Below are 9,470 nucleotides of genomic sequence, written 5' to 3' on the forward strand. Positions count from 1 at the left end.
AATGGGAATTCTCCACCTTTCCATGCCAGGGCTCACAGACAATGGCCCTCTATCTGTGAAGAGCCCTCACTCTCACCATCTAGAGGGNTTAAGCCTCAAATCAGAGCTCTGCCTGCCCCAGCCACACTTAGCAGCCTTGGCCTGTGCCTCCGCCCGCAGCTGCCCTTTCTGGTGGCCCTGAGCTAAGGGGGACAACATGACCATATGGTAATGGGAAACTCTCCACTCCTAGTGATGATGCTGTGAGGGTATTCCTAGTCCCCAGTTAAGTCATGCAATGCAGCAAGTGATGATACATCAGGATGGATGGTGCAAAGTAGAGTTTCACTGAGAACATGACAAAGACGTTTAAGTGACAGAATAGTATGTAATTAAACATACATATATCCTATGGAAGTGAAGGGAAAAGTAAACAACGGGGTCAAAAAGAGGAATGGGAGTTCCGAGCAGCAGGCTGGAGTAGTCGGGGCTCAGGGGTGTCTCGTGGAGGAAGTGACCAGGAGACTTGTCACTGGTTACCACAGTGCAGCATCAGGGTGCGCGCTCTGCCTGACCCGCTACCCCGNATGGATGGTGCAAAGTAGAGTTTCACTGAGAACATGACAAAGACGTTTAAGTGACAGAATAGTATGTAATTAAACATACATATATCCTATGGAAGTGAAGGGAAAAGTAAACAACGGGGTCAAAAAGAGGAATGGGAGTTCCGAGCAGCAGGCTGGAGTAGTCGGGGCTCGGGGGTGTCTCGTGGAGGAAGTGACCAGGAGACTTGTCACTGGTTACCACAGTGCAGCATCAGGGTATGCGCCCTGCCTGACCCGCGACCCCAGGGGCCTTGGGGGCGTTCTAGCTCCAGAGGATCTCCAGACTGCAAATCGGCCTGAGCTTAGCCTCTGTGGTCTGTGTTCTTTGCCCCTGGAGGTGGCTCTTTCTCTGCTGCTTGTTTTGTTTTCCTCTGAGCTGCACTAGTTTGTGTGGTACTTTTAATTGACACACATTCTTTCTGAAAATAAGTGGAATAGAAGTCATACTTGTTTCCTAAGTAGATCTGAACATACTCAGTAATAACAGCCTTTTCCCGGGCCCCCTGGGCCTTCATGTGCTTGCCCTAAGACCAACTCCTCGAATTTAAAAAACATATTATACTTTTAACATTTTCAAAGAATTAGTTTGGTTTTTTAAAAACTCAACAATGTCACACTTCTAAGAATCCATTAAATAATCTGTAAACACTGAATGAGCAAGGTTTGACAGAATGAAGAATTGGCTTTGGGGTGGGGTTTGCGCTAATGATTACTCACTGTTGCCCCCGCGTGGCCACTCTTCAGATAGCAGTTGGCCGAATGTGTTAACAATGTAGCAGATTGAAGGGAGGATGAGATACAGTGTGGTTGGTCCCTGGATTCCCTAGCTCCTAAACACCATCGTATAATTTATAAGCNCTAAAAACCATCGTATAATTTATAAGCCATATTCTAAATCAGAGTATATGTTAGCTAGACATTCGGGTTATGTCAGTGTCAAGTTGCATACATTAATTATGTACAGCTTTTTGTATGTGAATCATACCTCTATGAAGTGTATTTTTGGAAAATAAAATGGGAGAGAATATAGTCACTCAAAGCACTGAGCACCTTACTTGTCTCAGTAAATATGTTAATAAGCATAATTACTGTTTAGCCTTACCAGAGGACCGGGAGCTGGTCCTATAGGCACCTGGCAGGTGGCCTCTGTGGCCAGCTGCCCATCTCCCCACTGTACCCACACCCAGCTCAGCACATCCTCTGCTACTCTCAAGGGCAGCCCATGCAGAGGGACCAGGTCCAGCTGTGGCTCCCTCCTGTCAGGCACGGTTTGCTTCCTACAGGTAGAGAAGGTGGCCACTCGTGGACACGTGACATTTTCTTTTGGTTACTTGCTATCTGCCTCCCCTTCCTGTCACCGTGGTCCTTAACCTTCAGCTCCTGTGAGAACCTGGGTTTTCAGAGTTCTGGTGACATTTCAAATGTGTAAATCTGTGTTGCCTTTGTTCCCTGTCCTTGGGTCTGGAGATAAAGGTGAGAAAAGTCATCATACTGTGAAAGCAACAAAAATACATACTAAGTGTGCTCAGCCCTCGGTAGCTCAGACTTGAAGGAAATGGCAAACTGCATACCTCATGTCATACACAACCAGCTTGAGGGACTCCTATAAGCATGTACAATGAAATTGTACTGAAGAAAATCTCGTTACTGACCTTCGGTTTGCTTCCTACAGGTAGAGAAGGTGGCCACTCGTGGACACGTGACATTTTCTTTTGGTTACTTGCTATCTGCCTCCCCTTCCTGTCACCGTGGTCCTTAACCTTCAGCTCCTGTGAGAACCTGGGTTTTCAGAGTTCTGGTGACATTTCAAATGTGTAAATCTGTGTTGCCTTTGTTCCCTGTCCTTGGGTCTGGAGATAAAGGTGAGAAAAGTCATCATACTGTGAAAGCAACAAAAATACGTACTAAGTGTGCTCAGCCCTCAGTAGCTCAGACTTGAAGGAAATGGCAAACTGCATACCTCGTGTCATACACAACCAGCTTTAGGGACTCCTATAAGTATGTGCGATGAAATTGTACTGAAGAAAATCTCGTTACTGACCTTTTGCCTTGCAGCAGACAGTTTGGCGTGGCAGTCCCTAAGAAAACGTGTTTTTTAGAGTGTACATGTAAAGTGTGTCTCGTGGGTAGGATCCGTTTCTTCTCAGTGAAGGTGAGATGAGCAGACAGCATAGCTCAGATACCAGCTGGGTTTCCTTCACTATCATCAGGGGTGTGTGTGGGGAACCCCAGAGGGCTGGCCAGCTCGGAGGGACTTACAGCCTTTGGTCTCTCACTGCAAGGATGGTGGGCTTCCCTGGTGGTCTGCGTCTGGCCAGGCCTGAGGTGAGTGAGGCAGAGGGTGGGAGGTTGGTGACACAGTTTTGCCCAGAGCTGTCATGGCTGATGGTAGTACAGGGGGAACAGAGGGCCAAAGCANACCCCCAGTCATCCTGAGCACCCCTGTAGTGACACAGCTGTGACCGCCATCCTGGAGCGTTCCCAGTCCCCCTGCCCCTGCTTGGCCAGCCCTGCACACCCCCAGTCATCCTGAGCACCCCTGTAGTGACACAGCTGTGACCGCCATCCTGGAGCGTTCCCAGTCCCCCTGCCCCTGCTTGGCCAGCCCTGCACACCCCCAGTCCTCCTGAGCACCCCTGTAGTGACACATCTGTGACCATCCTCCTGGAGAGGTCCCGGTCCCCCTGCCCCTGCTCTGCCAGTCTTGCACACCCCCAGTCCTCCTGAGCACCCCTGTAGTGACACAGCTGCAATCATCATCCTTCAGCATTCCCGGTCCCCCTGCTCCTGCTGGGCGAGCCCTGCATACCCCAGTCCTCCTGAGCACCCCTGTAGTGACACAGCTGCAATCATCGTCCTTCAGCATTCCCGGTTCCCCCTGCCCCTGCTCAGCCAGCCCTGCACACCCACAGTCCTCCTGACCACACCTGTAGTGGCATTTTCACACCACGCTGTCATTCGTTGTCTCTCAGTCTGTCCTTTCTGCTAGGAGTTNTCTGTCCTTTCTGCTAGGAGTAGATCTCTCCTGCAGCTGCCTGGCTGGATGACAGGTGGATGAATGGTTTCGGGATCTTTTGTCCTGGAACAGCAGGCATCCTTCAAAACCCTGATGGGCACGGTGAGTCTCTGTCCCTCTGTGTGCCCCCAGCCTTGGCGGAACATGGTGCCCAGGACAAGGGATTTGAGAGTCCTCCCAGATGGAGTTTGTTCTGTGAAGGTGGATTCCTTCTGATATCATTATGTAACCACATAACGTGGCTGTTTCTGTGAGACAGAAAGCGTGCTCCTGTATTGTATTCTCCTTGCACACTGTGGCTAGCAAAGAGTAAACTGTTCGCTTTGTGGCTCGAAAGCAGCCGCAGACCACACATAACTAACGTGTGTGGTTGTGTTCCAGCCACGCTTTATTTACAGAATACAGGCAGAGGTCATGTTTGGCCCATGGGTAGTAGTTGCCCACAGCCCAGATTTGCAACCTGGNGCCCACACCCGAGATTTGCAACCTGATGGACGATGGATGAGAGGGTTCTTGTTTTCAAATGGCAGAGGGAGTACACTGGGATCTATCCTGCCTGAGCCTGGCCCCTAAATTTGAAAGGAAAAAGGATGATAGCTAGCTTGGCCAACAAGTAACACCTCAGAAATTCCCCTGCATTTATCTGTATTTCTCGAGCTTCCCACGAGATGTTCGTCTGTGTTGAATTACGTGTAGGTATTGTTTTGCTGAATATGTCCCCATTGCCTGGTGGGTATATCTTGCGGGTTATATACCACACAGACAGTCACCTTGTTCAGGTCAAGACCGTGAGCACATTAATGCTTCTCATGACTCAGTGGAGGACCTGNTCTGTGAGACAGAAAGCGTGCTCCTGTATTGTATTCTCCTTGCACACTGTGGCTAGCAAAGAGTAAACTGTTCGCTTTGTGGCTCGAAAGCAGCCGCAGACCACACATAACTAACGTGTGTGGTTGTGTTCCAGCCACGCTTTATTTACAGAATACAGGCAGAGGTCATGTTTGGCCCATGGGTAGTAGTTGCCCACACCCGAGATTTGCAACCTGATGGACGATGGATGAGAGGGTTCTTGTTTTCAAATGGCAGAGGGAGTACACTGGGATCTATCCTGCCTGAGCCTGGCCCCTAAATTTGAAAGGAAAAAGGATGATAGCTAGCTTGGCCAACAAGTAACACCTCAGAAATTCCCCTGCATTTATCTGTATTTCTCGAGCTTCCCACGAGATGTTCGTCTGTGTTGAATTACGTGTAGGTATTGTTTTGCTGAATATGTCCCCATTGCCTGGTGGGTATATCTTGCGGGTTATATACCACACAGACAGTCACCTTGTTCAGGTCAAGACCGTGAGCACATTAATGGTTCTCATGAGTCAGTGGAGGACCTATTATGTGTGAGCTTCAGGACGAGTTTGACTCAGGCTTTAGCAATGTTATTGAGCACCTGGCTTCCTGGGCCCCTGTGGCACTGGCACTGGCCTCGGCTGCTTCTGCAGTCGTGAGGGAAAAGCATCTGGCCTGGGTGGTCCATCCCAAGCTTTGCTCTGCAGGCTGAGACCTGAGTTTCCTGCCACCTCATTGACTGGGACCAGGTCACAAGCCCATGGATGAGTCAATCTCTGGAACCAGGGAGTGGGACCGTGGAGACCAGCACAGGTTGTTAGGTCCTCTGTTGTAATGACTTTTCTAATTGCTGTGGTAGCAATGTCTTCTGAGATGCATTTGTTAATAAAACTGGTATTGATTTCTGGTAGTGAGTGGGTCCAAGGTACTGGCTTAGTACCTAGCACCTCAGTCCCGGCACCTCGGTACTACTGTATTAATTCGAAGAGACAGTGGCTGAGAATGAGCAAAGTTGATGGAAACTGGTCTGGAATGTACAAAGTAATGGTGTGGGGGGGGGTTGGTTATGGGGATTGGGGATAATAGCTCTTGCCAACCCGTATCTTCAATTTACCTAGGTTCGAGGAGCTGCGAGGAATCCATGGTGGTTCACCGTCAATAATTTTGCATATGAAGAATATGCCTTTTGAATAGCTCTTGCCAACCCGTATCTTCAATTTACCTAGGTTCGAGGAGCTGCGAGGAATCCATGGTGGTTCACCGTCAATAATTTTGCATATGAAGAATATGCCTTTTGCATGGAGTATGGCAAGACTTGTTCCAAGTATTTTCTAGTTGGTACAGAAGTCGGGGAACATTTAAAGGTTTTGTTCTAAGGATGGAGTATTGGAAGAATGTGGTGCACCTCGTAATCCTGGGAAGAGGACAGATCTGGAGTCCACTGTGGGGTTTCTTCGTGAGAGTGGTGGTGATCTGCAGCATCCAGCTAACGAGATGTCTGTCCTTTATTAAGTTGTGGATGCGGTTTCTGTGACTTTGTCCTAATGGCTGGGCTTTCCAAGGAGTGGAATTTTTTTTACATCACTGTAATAATAGTTGGTCCCCCGGGAGTGGGAAAGTCCCCTTCTGCTGCTGAGACGTGTGTCTCTAGCGGTTGGAGTCTGCATTACAAGCCTATCGGTAAATGGTGGGGTGGTTACAGTGGTCAGCAGGTTATTGTCATTAATGATTTTTACGGGTGGATTCCATATGATGAGATGTTAGATCTTATGAATAGGTATCCTCATTAAGTGCCCATAAGGAATTCTTTTTCTGAGCTAAATAGATTTTTTTTAAAAAAATAGCAGATATAGTTTTATTACTTCTAATAGCCCTCCTTGTATTTGGTATTCCAATGAGTGGTGCATTACAATGTTGCCTGCATTTTATCTGTGTGCTGATGAGGATTTGAGTATGGGAAATTGTTGCCAATGCCCCCACAAATTTTACACTGGCACATCCAAATAATGAAATTTTATTTTTGACAACAAAATAGGAAGTATCCTCCTGTGATTCTTATTTTAAACCAGGGGAGGGGGCCCTCTTTTGGTACTGGTAATGAGTACCGTAGCCTTTCCTAGGAAACATTATCAGATTCTACTGGGAACTTGGTCTTTATTATTGTGGGAGAATCAGGAGTGGACAAATTATTTGTCTCCTGTTTCATTTTCCATGAATATTTCCACAATATTTGGTTTCATACCTCTACTATTGTGCAATCATCCCAAATTTGTTACTGGCTCACCCTTCTCTGCAAAAGATATGTTTGAGCCAAGAAAAAAGCAGCTTCTAGGTGACTGGGAGATTCTAGGATGAGAATGCTGTTGGTAGGGAGTTACTGTGACCCTAAATTCTGAACTAGCTTCTGACACACAGACTAAATTGATTTCAGTTTTAGAAGCTTTCAGATAGAAATTTTGTGTTCATGATGACAATTGAAGAAAATGTGTAATCCCTAAAACTAACCCCTAAATTTAACCCTAAAACCTAACATGAGCTTAAACCCAAAACTGGAACCCCAAATCCCAAACCTGAAATTGAACCTTAAGCCCGAACTCTGAACCCGAGCCCTGAGCTAGAACTTTGAGTCATGACCCCTGAACCCTAACCCCAGCTGGAGCCCAAACCCCAAATTTGACACTGAACTTTATCCCCTAAGCCCTAAGTCTTAAACCCTAAAGCCAAAATCATAAGCCTAAAGCCCTAAACCCTAAGTCTTACCATTACCCTTAACCTAAACCCTCACTCTCACCCTGATCCAAAACCCAAACCCTGATCTAGAACCCTGACCCAAACTTGAAACTGAACCCAAACCCTTAATCACACTTTGTTTATGCATTCACTATTGATAGATATTTGTATAATTTCTACCTTTTGATTATTGTGAACATTGTTAGTGTTGGGGGTTAGGGTTAGGGTCTTGGGTTGGGGTCAGGGCCAGGCTTGAGATAAAGTTCAGGTCAGAGTATGGGTCTGCGTCAGGCGCAGTGTCACGTTCAGTGCCACTGTTTGGGTCAGGAACTGTTGTCATTCCATATCGTTTCCCATTAAGTGTTCTTTAGCTATTTTTGGAGAAGTTGGGGGATATTGGGCTCCATTCAGCTTGAATTTTCAGAATTTAACGGACTCAGCTGGACCCAGGGAGGGAGCAGGTGCTTCCATGAACGGTGAGCTCACCTAGTCCTGCACTGCCTCCACCGCCTGCAGAGGGCGCAGGACCCCAGCTCCCACCCGCAGCCGGGCATGCGCAGACGCTGTGATGGGAGCCTGGTCTCCTCAGGACCCGCTGTGGAGGCTTCGGGGGAATGTGAGGGCAGCGTCCACGCTGACAGGAGCTCGGCCTCCTCAGGACCCGCCGGGGGAGGACAAGGTGAGGAGAAGCCGCCTGAGCGGAGACTGCTGCTGAGGGGGGTCTATGCTGAGAGGACCCCGGGGAGGAAGGGCGCGCTGTGTAGACGGTGGGGTTTCCGTGGCTTCGTGTGCGGTGACATGGGGTCCTGCGTTGCTGTGCGCGGGGCTGTCGGGTCTCCCCTTTCTGGGCTCGGATCCGCTGGGCTGGTCCGCGGGTCTATGTTTATGCGCACACGGATGCGGTTCCCGGGGCTCTGCAGGCAGTCTGCAGTCAGGGAGCTGCCGGCCGCCTGGTGCTCGTGCTCCTCCCGCCTCCCCGGCCTCGGCCCCGCAGGGTCCTCCCCGCGTCCACACCCGGTCAGGGCTGTCGGTTCGGCGTCTGGAGGTTCGGTAGCGACGGCGCGCGCTCTGCAGACGCTGTGGGGAGAGCAGATGTGCTCAGGGCGTCGTTCTTCCCGGAGCGCAGAGTGTCTTCCCGTCTCCGCGTGTCTCCCTCGCCGTCTGTCGTCGGTGTCTCACGGGTGTCCGAGGACAGGGCTGTCACCTCCTTTGTTAAATTTGCTCCTAGGTATTTTGTTCCTTTTGATGCAGTTGTAAATCACATTGTTCTCTGGTATTTCTCCTCTGATGGTTTGTTATGAGCACATAGAAATGCAACTGCTGTTTGTATATTGATTTTGTTCTTGGCAAGTTTATTGAATTTATTACTTCTGTTAACCTTAAACTAAAACTGCCAGTTATTTTGCCAGGAAGATGGGTTTACTTGGGAATAGCAGAGACTTGTAATCTGGGACAAGCAAGCTACCGCCACATCACAGTCAAGGGCAAGAAAAGAAGGAGAGGAACATTATTTCATGGAGGAGGAGGAGGAAGTTGGGAGGGTTGTTTTGAAGGAAAGTCCAGGGGCGCCTGGGTGGCACAGCGGTTAAGCGTCTGCCTTCGGCTCCGGGCATGATCCCGGCGTTCTGGGATTGAGCCCCACATCGGGCTCCTCTGCTGTGAGCCTGCTTCTTCCTCTCCCACTACCCCTGCTTGTGTTCCCTCTCTCGCTGGCTGTCTCTATCTCTGCCGAATAAAATAAATAAAATCTTTTAAAAATAAATAAATAAATAAATAAATAAATAAATAAATAAATGCACATTTAAAAAAAAAAAATGAAGGAAAGTCCAGGGAAGAAAAGCAGGGGTTTGCAGTGATGGAGGGTTCTCACCGGCTGAGCTGCAGGGGTGGTGATTTCTGGGAGGGGGTGAAACCCGTGTCTTCCCCTTTGGGGCCTGTAACTGATGAGTCTCTTCTGCAGAGGGTTCTAATGCTGGTTCTGTAATTGACAGCTGTTACTGTAGTTGACACTGAGTGCTGGGCTCCCCCGTCCAGCCTCCCCTTCTTGTGATCCCAGCCCACTTGACTGACCTTTCCATTCATTTTCACAGTTCTAACCATTTTTTGGTGGAGCATTGTGGAAAATTGGAATTCCAAATCCCATGGCTTCTACCGCCCCTGAGACACGGGGCTACCTATTTAATCCTCCCACTAGTCTCTTGCTAACATGTGGCCTCCTAAAAGGGAGAGTGGCCTCTCCACTGTGGGTGAACTGGATCTGGGAGGACTTGGCCTCCATCACAAAGTTCGATGTCATCTCT

The sequence above is a fragment of the Ailuropoda melanoleuca genome, chromosome 11 (assembly GCF_002007445.2).
Source record: "Ailuropoda melanoleuca isolate Jingjing chromosome 11, ASM200744v2, whole genome shotgun sequence".
Taxonomy (NCBI): Eukaryota; Metazoa; Chordata; class Mammalia; order Carnivora; family Ursidae; genus Ailuropoda; species Ailuropoda melanoleuca.